The sequence below is a fragment of the Balaenoptera borealis genome (assembly GCF_965194805.1).
Source record: "Balaenoptera borealis genome assembly, chromosome: 2".
In the NCBI taxonomy this organism is placed as follows: Eukaryota; Metazoa; Chordata; class Mammalia; order Artiodactyla; family Balaenopteridae; genus Balaenoptera; species Balaenoptera borealis.
Window position 1 is genome coordinate 161495817 of NC_138867.1, and position 14841 is coordinate 161510657.

General features: G+C 38.3%; 1 long non-coding RNA gene across 1 annotated transcript in view; it reads left to right on the forward strand.

Annotated features, from left to right (window-relative positions):
• Positions 1-401: 401 nt before the first annotated feature.
• Positions 402-14841, forward strand: part of LOC309623784 — an 86766-nt gene continuing 72326 nt past the window's right edge. The window contains exon 1 of the long non-coding RNA XR_014241640.1: positions 402-459. This is a non-coding gene — a long non-coding RNA (uncharacterized lncRNA). The remainder of the gene's footprint in view (positions 460-14841) is intronic.

A 14841-nucleotide genomic window follows, 5' to 3' on the forward strand; every position in this document is an offset into this window, starting at 1 on the left:
GAAAAGACTCTGACAAGTACAGGTTTCTGGTAACTGACTGTACTGCTGAACTGAATGAATAAGCATTTTCAGAACTCTAATGAAAAACTGACGAACTCATAAAAGTGCTAACAAAAGATCAAGATGAAAAAAAAAAAATTAATTACATGGGACTGAGTGAACTGATGAGGATGAGTATAATTTTTGTGACTTTCTGTTTGAATTAAAGAAAAAAAATCCCACAAGGACTCAGAGGCAAAGAATATACAAATCAATTTTCACTGCAAAGTAAAGGAGCTGTTACAGTGGAGGATTACTGGACTGAATGTCAATATTATGACATAGTATGAGTGTGTTTCATGTGTGGTAATTGCAATCATTGTTGTTTTTGTTGTGGTCATCCATGTACAATGCTTGGCGTCAGTCTATTTATCTCTTGTAAAAATAAAATACAGTGTGTGTGTGTGAAAAAAAAAGTGAGTGGATGAGTACTGTAGATAGTAAAGAGAACAGCAATTCAGGTAAAGGGAACAGCAAGTGAAAATGTCTGCCTACTATACTTGTTGGACATCAAGGACTAAAGAGTATAAGGTGTTTGGAAAAGAGTGAGCAAGGAGTAGAGGTAGAGGAGATGAGCTCAAATATATAATGTGGAGGGTAATCATGTAGCAACTTTCCAGCATTTTAAGAACTTCAGCTTCAACTATAATGAAGGGGAAGACACTGAAGTCACATAATTCTTCTGACTTAGATTCTCAAAGGGTTCTCTGGCCACTGTGTTAAGGACACATTTCAGAGGGATAATAATTAAGATGACAGACAACGAAATCTTAATCCTGAGTGATAATAGTGGAAAAATCGAGAAACTGTCAAATTCTGGTTCTATCTCAAAGATAGGGCCGACACATTTTGCTTCTGTATTGGATGTGAAAGGAGAGAGAAAGGAAAAAGTCAAAGATGAATCACATTTTGTAACTGAGCACCAGGAAGAATGGAGCTGCCCTTTTCTGCTTTGGAAAGTCTACAGGAAAAGCATGAGTGACTATGTGTGTATTTGATTGCAAGGTATGTTAAGTTTGGGATGTCTATTAAATGACAAAACAGAGATATTCTGTTAGTAAGCAGTCTTGTTAGGTGGACCCAGTCCATAAAGGACAACCATCAACCTACCTAATCTGCTCAATTTGAAGACCCATAAAGGACTTTGGGGCATTAGTGTGAAGAGGGCTTCCTTTTGCGTTTGTGTGTATGTGTGTTATTTGCTTTGACACTGTGGTTAGGCTAAAGTAGCACTATTCTGGGCTTTCATCTTTGGCAACTTTTTTCTCACCAAGAAGCTTTTTTATTGGGTTGACGCCAAATGAGTATTTGCTTGATTCATGTCCTGATTCTTTAACTATTTTCCTAGTTTGGACAGCCACAAATTTGGTTAGTATTTGTTCATTTCACCCTTCAACGTGGACACACTTGAAGCCAAGTGAACTCCCACCACACTGATGGTAGACTCCATCTGAGCATGCTCAAAAGAGCACAGAAGGTTGTCCACGGGGAGGGTACTATCAGAGGCTGATTGACAGTATCTGCGTTGTAGACCAACTTAAGGGCAAACACATATGGTTCTTACGCTTTCCTGCTCCTGATAATAAGCAATGGCAGGCTCTGGATCACAATGTTTGAACCCAGCAGGAATAGTTTTGCACTCTATGTGGCATGACTATGATAAGGGGTCTATATCTTATCTAGCATGTATCTTCTTTTTTATGCTACACAAATACAAGGCTGTCACTTTCTGAGACAATAAACTTTCTCTGGCTGTGACAGATTCAAAGCAGATGCCAAGTTAGAAACATTTCTGAATTAGGTGATTTGGGTTCCTTGACCAGGTGAAAAAAAACAAAACAAAACTGTTTTTCTTCTTGGTTTCACATTTAAACAATATGAGTTAGTCTAAACTATATGACCAAAAAATAGAACTACTAAAATAACAGGCCCTTATCATTATTATTTTGATATAATAAATAATAGAGGGGTATTGTTTTACTAATAATTACCAGCATTTAGTAATGACAAGCCAAACATTAAGCCTTTAGGAAATTTGTGAACTCCTTCATTTCTTACAATAACTCTGTCAGATTGGTTACCAGTATTTATCACCATTGATGAAGAAACTCAGTTTCAGAGGAAGACACTGAGGCACAGAGAGGTTAAATGTAACTTGTCCATAATTGCCCTAGCTGCTATGCTAGTCTGCTTCATCAACCACTATCACCACTATCACATTTCTTTAATTGGACTTTAGATTCAGATAAACAATTTTTCCTGGTTGCAAGGAAATCATTTAACAAGCCCAGATTGCAATGCTTGAAATGCAAGTCTGAGCCCAAATCTGAGAACCCTAAACCATGTGATCACTAAAAATACTGAGTATCAATTCTGAGCCTTCTAATATGAGTTTGCATTTAAAATAACAGGTCCTATTAGGAATAAGTGTACAAATGGCATTCTAGGAGGGAATATATCCAACAGGTGTTTTAAATTCCTTTAGTGGCAATGAAAAAGTATGAAGGCATTTCCTGCAATACTAAATGAGCTGATTTCCTTTTGGTGGGTAAACACTGAACTTTGTATACAAAACTTAACCTGAAAGTATTTTCTAAGTATCTTGCTATTACTCTACTCAAAGTTAGCCTTGTTATCTCCTTTAACAAACAAGAATGGTAAGACACAGTCTCAGTCAGTATAGTACGAATAAATCATTTGCAGTCTTGGGGAAACTTGTACCTTAACGAGTGTCTTCAATTTGGAGAAGACGGGAATTCACAATTGCCATTCTCTAAGCATATTATTGCCATATAAACTAACTCCAGCAAAAGAAACCTATAGTTAGGTAGATCCTTTCATAAAGTGACGCAGTCACTCAGGAATACTTTATAACCTAAAACGACTGGACAGTCAGTAACCAATGAATTATCCTAATGCTGATTCATCTGAGAGGTCCTTTATTCCAATGATTTTCGCTGCTATCCTTCTCTTTTCCTTTTGGGATTAAGAACTATGCATAAAGTCTTACTTACTCTAAGGTTCACCTTGTACCTCTCCTGTCATACAACTTGTCACTTTCCCCATCATATGCCACCAAATGCCAAAAAGAAATCTGAGTACTCTGCGGTCATGGCACAGGTATTTCTAAAGAGATGAACACCTGTTCAAAAATCACTAATCCGAGAATAAATATATGGGGAAATGACCTGGGGACATGACTGGAATCAGCTGAAACTGTGAGAGGCCAGCAGGGCAGATATGTGTGCCTGTATGTGCCTTAAAGAATAATGTTCTCTATGAGAAAAAATGCTTTATTGCCCCAAACTTTAATCCAATTAATATCTGGGAATATATTTCAAGACCACTTGTATATATGTGTATGTACATAATGTTAGCACTGTATATTATTTGTGTTATGTTCTCCCTTCTATTCATGGGAACATGTTGCCTTTAAAGTTTAACCTTTCTTGTTGATTTTGCACATGGATGAAGGTTCACACAGTAAGATAAGTTCAAGGATTTCTTTCTCCAATATCATGAATTCCTATCACTTAATTTCTTTATGATAGATTTTCAGATGACAGTCCAAGATAGTTCTGCCAATGGAAATCACAGGACTACCAAATATGGAAAAGACTTTGGAACACTTACAGTGTGTTTTCATGGTCTGCATCAGAATTCTACAGAAGGCTTTTGGTTGAATTGGCAGTGAAATGAGAATGGAAAGTTAGTGTATCAGTTACTTTTCAGTGTGGTATTTTTTCTTTTCTACTATTCTACTATGTATTAGAGATTATGTAAAAATCAGGAGAAGAGAAATGGTTAAGAAAAAATATGATCTGTCATGTTAAAGACATTCGGCACTTGCCTAGACTCACAGGTAACATGAGAGAACATGAGAGCTGGCTTGTGAGAGCTAACCTTGTTCCAATTCCCTCACTGTCTTGATGAAAAGCTTTGAGGCTCAAAGAAGGAAGTGACCCTGCCAGAAGCGTACCATGAATCAGTGATGAAAGGGAGACTCCTTGGCTTCTGTAGAGCCATGCCTCTGTGCACAAGGTATTAAAGAAGCATTAATTAAATGCCCCTTTACCTAACAACGTGGAGCTTAATCATAAGGTTTGGGCTTCTTGTCTCTTCTTTTGCTTTCTATTTTACATCCTTGGGGGCCTTACTTTTTAGTTGCTCTCTTGAACTGGATTTACAAGACATTTATTTTCACTAGCCCTTATTGTTTTGGATTGTAGGTTGAATTTTTACGAAGTTGGGGAAGGATACTGAACTGCCACAAGTTAACAGATTATTGGCAAAGAGATAAAAATAATTATAATGCCAATTTCCCTGGGTATTCCCCGTGTACTTTAAGGGTAAAAATAGTATTTGTAAAGTGATTTCAAAATGTGCAAATATTACCTGTGGGACATGACCTACTGGTTAAGAGCACTAACTCTGAAATTAATTTGCCTGGATCTTTTTTCCCCAGCTCCACCACTTATTAGTGGTGGGACTTCAGGAGTGTTACTTCTTTGTGTTTCGCTTCCTCTTTGAAAAACAAGGGCTTAATAACCTCACCCATTTTACAGAGCTGTGGCGTGGATTTAATACAGGTAGAGTGCTTAGGAATCCATGCCACTCTTAAGGCTTTTAAAATCAATCTTACTATTTTTGTTACTACTATTATATATTATTTTGTTAGCTGTCCTTGAAAAAGTTTGCCAGCAGTACTCACTTGCTTTTCTTTTTGTTGTATATTCTCTACATCCCACTTAAGCGTTCTACCAAACACGAAAAGGCTCTTTTCAGATATTTTACACCTTTTTACTTGTTTGTCACAGCAAAAGTAAAAGGAGTGTGGCTCCCCTTGATCGAACAAACCAGAACTTTGGTTTTCTCCCATTCATACACATTGGTGAACAGATGTGAAAAAACGACTCCATGGGGCTTTCAGTCTGGAGCCAAACATCCAGGCTCTGTGTAACTCGACACTATTATGCACACATATTGTTCCCTTAGGACCCAAAAGAATCTCAACTAAGCCCATCATTATTTCAGGAATATGAAGAATGCTTTTTGTGAAGTAGCTGAACATAACAGAAATACAAGAAAAGGCAGAGGTGTTTCGTATCACAACTTTTCGAGAAATGCTCAGAGCTCTAAGATGTAGCTGACAATTCCCCCATCAGCTAATGTTTTCAAAATTACCATAAATTTCACCATAAATACATTTTTTCAGCAATGGCAATAACGCGGTGACTATACCGCTCAATTCCTCACAGTGTCAGCATTAAATACATTAAAAGCGTAAGTTAAAATAGCTGTCTGATTGCTTCTGACATAACCCCGAGATCTCTTTTATTTCTGTACTCCATCAATTATAATGTGGAACATTAACACAAATTATTTCTAAACACTAACAAACATTGTAGCAACAAGTGGCAGACAATCAAGGGGAATTTTGCCATAGCACGGTGCTTATTTTGTTACAAGCAGGGATGCAAACCCAAAGGATGTAATATAGAGGAAACTCTGTCCTGTCTATTCTCTAGGAACTAGAACAAGGAGACTGAGAGAAGATGATTCTGGGTAAATCAAACCGTTTTCTCCTATACAGCTGAATAATAGGGAGCAAACTCCCATGGAAGGTTGTGACCTGCTTGGAAGAAAGCTAGGAGGTTGCCCTGGCTAGGGTCTTTCATATACAGTTATTCAAGCTCAGACTTGATCATCTGTCAGGGATGCTACAGTGGGGAGAGTTTTGCCGTAGCTGTGAGACTCAGCAAGATCACTTCCAACTCTAAAACCTACAGTTTTAATTTAATCACCAACACCAGCCATCATTAAGAGCAACCTCAAATAACTCCAAATCTGTTCATCTACTCACATATTCTTTACACAGTCAACAGGCCTCGAGTGATTACTACATGCCAGACACAGTTCGAAGACACAGAATAAGGGATAAGAAAGGTAACAACCTCTATCACTGTGGGGCTTGAGTTCCTTGGGAAGAAGTTCATTTAAACACAAAGAGGCACCAAAGATAATATTTGTTTTGATTATTATTCTGTGAAAGAAGTAAGGTAATCTGATAAATTGGGACTGAGTTAGGCTAGTAGGACAATCAAGGAAAAAATATCTTTAAGAGATGAGTGCCAAAGAATAGAAAGGAATCATTTATGGACAATTTTTCTGGAAATAATATTTCCAAAACAGCAAATACAAAGGCCCTGAGGCAAGATGAAGCTTAACTACAATCAAGGAACAAAGAGAAGCTAAAAGGTTAGGTCAGGAGATAACCACACAAATTTACACCAGCTGGTCCCTAACTTCAAGTCTACGTGGATATATTCTTGAGGTGAGTTAGACATATATATCATCCAAAAAACAAAAAAAAGTTGACTCCAAAATTACCCTGGAAATTCTGAGTGAGACTCTTTACAAAGGCACAACCATATTAAAGATCACAGCCATCATTCTCCAAACTCCACTCTGGCCATCACTTGCAGGCATTTAACAGGGGTGTTTAATATCCTCTCTAAATTATTGGGCAGGAAGAACAAACATCCTAGCATGTCTGCACCGTGCACCTCGTGTCTCACAATTGAAAAGTAGCTGGAGCTCACCCTGCTGATGGCTTTTCCGGTGTTTTTTACCTTTTATTAAGAGTCCCACCTCTTTTACGAACTGGGATATATTTTTTGAGGGAAATCAACTATAGGAAAATTCAACTGACAGAGATCATACTCTACTTGACTTTTCTGTTCTTTGTTACATTTATTTGTTGAGACAAACATCTGTTCTTAGCCTTTTTGTAATGGCTCTGTTAAATAGAACAGACACACAGTACACTGCACATACTTAAAGAACACAATTTAAGTTCTGAAATATGCATATCCCCATGGAACTGCCAACACAATCAAGAAAAGGAACATATCCATCACTTGCAAGTGTTTTTATGCCTCATTCATAAAGCCCCTTTTTGTCCCTCACATTCCACCCCTCCACATCCCCAAGTGACCACTGATATGCTTTCTGTCGTTAGAGATGTGTTTGCAGTTTTCTAGAAATTTATATAAATGGATTCACACAGTGAGGACTCTTTTATCTGGCTTCTTTCACTCAATGTAATTATTTTGAGAGTAACTCATATTTTTGTGGGTATCAATAGTTTATCACTTTGTTTTGCTGAGTAGTGTTTCACTGTATGAGTATACCACAGTATGTTTATTCATTCACCTGTTGATGGGTGCTCGAGGTTGTTACAATTCTGTCTATTAAAAATAAACATGCTATGATGATCCACGTACAAGTCTTTGTATGAACATATGCTTTCTTTTTCTTGCATAAATATCTAGGTGCAGAAAGGCTGGATCATATGGTAGGTGTATGTTCAACTTATAAAGAAACAGCCAAACTGTTGACTGAAGTGACTGTACCATTTTCCTTCCCACTAGCAGTGCAAAAGACTTCCAGTTCCTACACTGCCTCACCAGTACTTGGTGTGCTTGGACTTTTCTAATTTTAGCCGTTCAATAGGTGTGTAGTGGCATCTCCTGGGGCTTTCATTTTCATTTAGATAATAATTCATTACATTGAGCAACTTCATGTGCTTATTTGCATCCGTACACCTCCTTGGCAGGATCTCTTTTTAAATATTTTTACCCATATTGTTAATTTAAAAAAATTTTTCTGATTACTGAGTTTTGAGAGTTCTATACGTGTTAGAGACACAAGTCTTTTCAGGTATATAATTTGTAAATATTTTCTTCCAACCTGTGGCTTTTCTTTTATTAATAATGGCTTCCAAAGATGAAACCCAATTTATCACTTTTTTTCATTTATGGATCTTGTTTTTGGTGTCATCTCTAGGAAATCTTTGCTTAACCCAAGGTCAAAAAGATTTTGTCCAAGTTTTAGAGATTTATGTTTTGATCTACATTTAGCTAATTCTTTATATGGTGTGAAGTAGGGATCAAAGGTCATACTTTTGCATATGGCTATCTAGGCACAATATCCGTGTGCTATATACTTCCAGCACCATTTGTCAAGAAGACTATCCTTTCTCCTCAAAGTTGGCTTTGCAGCTCTGTTGAAAAATCAATTGTCCTTATATGTGTGGATATGTTTCTGGGATCTACATTCTATTTGACTGATGTATTATATCTGACTCTTGGTTATAATATATTCTTTCACTGATGTCTTTTCACTTGCTCATGTAAATAGTCTCCCAGTAATATAGCCTTACCATTTGACTGGACATACCTAGGTATACCTGAAATGCATTTGATAAATCGATGGATCTTGCACTCAAACTAGGGTTACATTCCAAAAACACTTAAAATGTTGAGGTGTAAAAACGATGTATTCTACAGCCTTCCTGCCTCAACCAAGTGTATGTTAACACATCCCCATGAGCTATTTTGCATGTGTATGGGGCTGTAGAGTCTGGGGAGTATGAGAGTGGTATGTGCTGTCTATCCCAAAAGATCATCATACGAGGCAAAGGAAACATTAAGGAAATAGATAGGAATAGTCAAATGCCAAATGTTAAAATATTTCTCATGCGTTTTTAATATTTACACTGAGATAAATAAGCAAATTATTATAAAATAAAATACAAAACTTTAGAGAATATTTCAAAATGCTCTTTTTTGCCAGATGCAACAAGATACTAGGAATACATAGAGGAATTTTCTGGAACCAGCTTGTCTTTCCTTTTTTTATCACCATCGAGTGATGGGGTTGTATTTTATTCAGTGTATTGTACATGTGGGTGTGAATAAGATGGAACTTGTCTCAAAAAGAGAAATGAGCAAAGAATATATGTTGTCAACTTGTCTAAAACATTTTTTCATGTTCTGACTCATTTTTCTTTGTATTGGCATTTCAAGGGATTTCGTTTTTTAATTTGACTATTAAAAAACCTTGATAACTTCAGTGAAATCCCGTGAAGATAATATAAACAACTGGAATGGAAAATGAAAAGATGATAACAGCAACCAGCACTGTGTTATTTCTTGTCAGTGTTCTTTACTATTTAGAATAGTAACAAATCCCATATTCATTTGACTTTTTGAACTTTGGCCTTTACTTTGGTGGAAGAAGTTCCTTTCACTTTGCTTATTATCTGTTTGCAATGAAAAACAATTAATGACCATACTTTGATATGATCATCTTAGAGTTGTTTAGAGGGAGGATAGTTATGCAACTATTTATATATCTATGGGTTCAAGGAAGTTTAAAGTCTTGATATTTGAATCCCGTGGGATGTAGCCTCCTTTCCCACAGGGAAATGAACATATACATGTACTTAATGTAGTTTAAAATAAAGCAATACCTGTTCGTAGAGGCACCTTCTATTCCAGGCATGTTTAGGTATAGGGAAGGGGAACAAGGGCTATAAAACATAATTCTTGTCTATAAGGAGTTTACAGTTTAGGGGGGTTGAGGGCACTCAATGACTCAACGGGGATAAGCCTGATGCAGCTGGCTACAAGGTCACCCTTGGATAAACTCTGCTTTAGGAAAGACCAGCCTACTCTTATTCTGTTAAACTCTTTAATGCGGTGTCCAATAAACCTGAATATCAAGCTCAAACGCCACTTTAGAAATGTTTCCAGGGGTGCTAACAGCCAACAAGTTAATATGATTCCTACACACTTGACACAACTCACCAGAGGTCTTGAATTCGGTGAGCATATTGACCTCCTTTAAGAAAGATCACCATTGAAACTTCGAATGCTAAGTTCTAAGAGAATGAAGTAAGTAATAAGTGATATTCAGCTTCAGAGGTGGAAGAGAAAAGAGGTCTCACCTTGAGTAGAACATGTTGTTGGATTCTCCAAAGTGGCAAACAATAAGGAGAACACTAACCAACTAAGACTCTGAATAAGTTGAGAATTAACATGAAAGCCTAAGATGGAGGTCAAAATGTCCCCTAGATTGAAGGATACACTTAGGCTGAAAGGGAAACGATTGAAAAAGATGTAGAAAATGCTAAATATTTCACAAAAAATTTATTAGAACTAGTAAAACAACTTAGCAAAGTTTGTTTGCAGAATATGAAATCAACATATACGCATCACTTGCATTTCTGCACATTAGCAATGAACAATCCGAAAAAGAAATTAGGAGAACAATTCCATTTACAATAGCATCAAAAAGAATAAAATACTTAGGAATAAGCTTAACCAAAGACATGAAAGACTTGTACACTGAAACCTACAGTGTTACTGAAAGAAATTAAGGAAGACATAAATAAATGGAAAGACATCTCTTGTTCATGAACTATTGTTAAAATGTCCATATTACACAAAGCTATCTACAGATTTAATGCAATGCCTATCAAAATCCCCTATTTTTGCAGAAATAGAAGAAACGACTCCAAAATTGATATGGAACCACAAAGGACCCTCAATAACCAAAGCAAACTTGAAGACCTCACACTTTCTTTTGAAATGAAGTTTTCTTGTTATTGTGGGTTAAAAATCCAAAGTCCTAAATGTCCATAAATTATCCTCCTAAATTTACATTTTGGTTCATTCTCACTGACAGGGCTTTCAGTGCCTGAGTGGCATTGAGGGCTCCTTCAATATCTCTAGCTTGGACTTCTGTCACTGACACGGTGTGGGCATCTCAGAGCCTTGACTCTTTTACCAGTTGATCAAGTCCCGCATGAACCATGCTCAGAAGGGCCCCACGCTTGCTTGCTTTCATGCTCTGCTATTGCTGTCTTGAAATTCTTAATGATTTTATCTTTGAACTTACGTTTTGTAAGTAAAATTTATGGGACAATAAAATATACGCATGAGCAGAGGAGACATGTGCAATATGTGTGTCTGCCACCATTCCTGCTGCCCCATTCACATCTAGTTTTCACCCTGCTTATGGTGTGCTTTCCATGACATGCTTATTTGGTACCCATTTGGAGTCTTACTGAGTTCCACCAGAATTCTGTGCTACTGGTCACATCCAAGACTAAGTGAAGGGGTTAACAGCTCCGGGAGGCCATGCTTTCCATCTGAATCTGAACTTACTTCTAACACAGAAAGAAAGCAGTTGTTTTTTAAGAAACAAGAATGTCCAAGGACTCTTATCATATCCTTGCTTACTCTTGTCACTTCCCAATATTAGCCAAACACTTCTGCTGAAAAAGATGACATATATGAAAAAGAGAAGAGAGAACAACCCATAAAACCCATTTAGGGCTCACCCTAATCCAGTATGATGTCATCTTATCTCGATTCTATCTGAAAAAAGAATTTACTTGGGCACATTCACAGGTTCCAGGTGAACATGAATTTGGGGAGGACACTATGCACCCCAGTGCAAATACTTTCAACAACACTTTTTCTTTGCAGTTTGAACAAGAGGCACTATAGTTTCATTTTGCACTGGAGCCCACACATCATGTCACTTTTTACTGTTAGAGCCCATGTTGGAAAAAGGGGCTTCATGAGACAGCCAAGTGAGTCTGTCAACTGAATTCTAGAATTATCCAGACTTACACACTTTGTTGCAGCAAGTTGGTTCCAGGCAAACCCATGTGAAAGGGGCGTGTCCACAGTGGAGCAGAGAACTTTTGTCTCTCTATCACCAGACTCACTCCCAAGATGAAGGAAAGAAGAGCTTAGCAAAGCATGGCCAGTTATTCTTCCTAACTTTGCCAGTCAAGTAGGTCACCTCACCCAGCCAGTGTCAGTGAATATAAGAGCAGGGAAGTTAAAAGTTATACTAATCAAATTCCCTTCACATGGAGGTACCATTAGGAACGAGAAGGGAAATTGTCACTAATGCTTCCCTGGTTTTTTCAATCTCTTAACCCACTCAACTATGCCTTTAAGCCTGTAATTAAGGGAATATCGCTCTCCCTTCAGGAAAAAGAATAGACCTTTATCAGGACAGTCCTGCTCACACTTTTATGGGGCTACTCATTTGAGTGGCCTCCGGGAACTGCTGGTGGACGACTTAGAGTTTCATCCCAGAAGTCTCTGATATGGGTGAGAAATTGCATTAATTTAAATTAACTCCAGGGCTACTCATATCCAATGATCAGAAGCAACTTTTTGTTCTACCAGCCATCCACAGCACAGCTAACCACAGAAAGTTGATGAGGTTAAATGACACACTAAGGTTAAATACATAAAAGCATCCAGTAATACAATTCAGAAATCATAGAAATGTTGCAAATTTGAAAGTACACCTTTGCCGGTATCAAATTCTTCACAGAGAAATTAAAAGGGCACACATTAAACGCTCTTATGAATTAAGGTCCCAAAGTATTAAAGCCCAATTTTGAAATCAAGTGTCCTTGTTACTGTGGGTTAAAAATCCAAAGTCTTAAATGTCCATAAACAATCCTCCCAAATGTACATTTGGTTCATTCTCAGTGACAGGGCTTTAACTGCCTGAATGGGACTGAGGGCTCTTTCAGTATCTGTAGCTTGGACTTCTGTCACTGACACGGGTGTGGGTCTCTTAGGGCCTTGGCTGTTTTATCAGTTTATCAAGTCCCTCATGAACCATGCTTTTAAAGAGTCTAAAGAGTTCCTAAGATACAATTTGATTTTACAGCACTATCCCCAAAATTTAAAAACAATCTCAAAAGCAAGCCAATCCCCCACTCCTAGAAGCGTGAAACTAGGCACATTTTTGTTCCCAGAATCCAGTACAGAATTCGACCAAAGAACATAGCAGAAACTCAGTGGCATTTGAGAGAAAGATAAAGTCTCTTTCGTTTTAGCCTCACTAGGATGTCCATTAGTCTATGCCATTTATTTGAAATTTCTGACCTGCCAACTTCGAACCAGGAGGAATCTTTTAGCCTCACGTTGATTTGTCACTATGAATTTGCCATGTGCAGTGCACAGCCCTGAGCATCTGTCACACGTGGACTCTTGAGTTATCCTTCCTCCTTGATGACCTTGTGGTTCACACTGCAGTACTGAACTGATTATGGCTTCTGTCGAGTGACATTACACCTCCAGTTCTGATGTGTAGATTTGACAATCCTATGCCGCCATGGCCATTTTCACTGCCTCCTGCTATGGAATTGCGTAGACCACAGGGCTTTAAGAGAACATTTCTTTCTCCAACATAATTGACAAATCCAGTGTCAGCTTGGGTCCACATGTAAAGGGAGTCACTTGAGCCTACGGTAGACCATATGTGTCAATGCCGACAAGTTCTACAAAACAGGTTTTCCTTACAATTGAGTCTTTGTCTCGGTCAAGCCTGCTTGGGAAAAACTGTACCTGAAGAGTAAGGCAAGGTGGACGGCTGCCTGAGACTTTTCTGCCCTGTAAACTCCTGCACACTCTCAAGTCAAGTGCCAGGTAAAGGTCTCTGTATACTAAAGACCCTCCAGGTGCCTTATTCATTCCGCTCCAGGTATTGCTCAGTCACCTGCAACTCCCTAACGCCCCTTTTCTTTATGTCAGACTTTTACTTAAGTGGCTCTAAAGAAACAGCCACTCTCCCACGCCATAAGCTGCAGCCATCAGCCAAAATCAAAGTATCTTACGGCTGGTATAGTGGGTTGGATGGTGGCCCCCAAAAGGATATACCCATGTCCTAATCCTTGACTGTTACCTCGTTTGAAAAAAAAGGTTTTGCAAATGTCATTAAGGATCTTGAGATGGGATTTCCATCCTATATTATCTGGATGGGTCCTAAATAGAATGACAATTGTCCTTATTATACAAGAAGGGCAGAGGGACATTTGAGACAGACAAAAGAGAAGATACAGACACAGAAAGGGGGTGATGTGAAGACAGAGACAAAAACTGAGTGATGTGGCCTCAAGCCAAGGAAGCTGGCCACCACCAGAAGCTGAAAGAGGCAGGGATAGAATCTCCCCTAGAGCATCTGTAGGGAGAGCAGCCTTGCTGACACCTTGATGTCACACTTCCGGCCTCTACAACTGTGAGATAGTAAATTTCTATTGTGCAAAGCCTCCAAGTTTATTAGTCTCCCAGCAAGCACGGAGGACACTTATACAGCATGCATTAAACCTTTTCTAGGCTTCAGCAGTATACTGCACAAACCTAAATATTTTCAAACAGTCAAAGGTCTCAACTTCCCACCATACATTAAAGACCAAGGCACTAGACTACCTTCCTTGGCAGTACCAAAATATTTTCCACATGGACATTTTCCTCTCCAAAATGTCTGCTCCTTTCTTTTTATCTCTCAGTGTTCCCAGGTAATGCACCAAACGTTAGGGTCTTTTCATTACCTTCCAGCAAGTACAATGCCTTAATTCCATTTCGTTTGGAATAAATTAGGAAATAAGATAAAAGAGAAAAGATGGAGGGCCGAATATTCTTGTTACTGTGGATAACTCTGGCTTGAGAATCCAGTTTGAACTCAATGATCACATAACGGAACCCCAGAATTGGGCAGATTTATTAACTCGTAATACACAGAATGAGAGAAACAGTAGACACTCACTCACACTCTCAAGGGAGAGAACAGAATTAGTCAAGGCAAGCATGCTCACTTAATTCTTTTCAAGCTTTCTATATAAGTCACTTGATCACCCTGGGGCAGAGTCAGTAAAGAAGCAGGGCTGAAATGACCCTAAGAGCTCTCTTGACGGGACTGAGACATCAGGAGCAGGAAAGGAACATTCCCTCACTCCCCACCACCACACCCCCAGCAGTAAAAAATGATCATCCACATTGACAATGTAAAAGAAATCAGAAACTACGCTAACTCTGATTCACTCTTAGTATACCAACAGCTAATCAGGAGCCTTGTACAAAAGCATCTTGATTAGTTGCTAATAAAACTCTTTAGAAGCAGACCCCTCCACATGCCTCA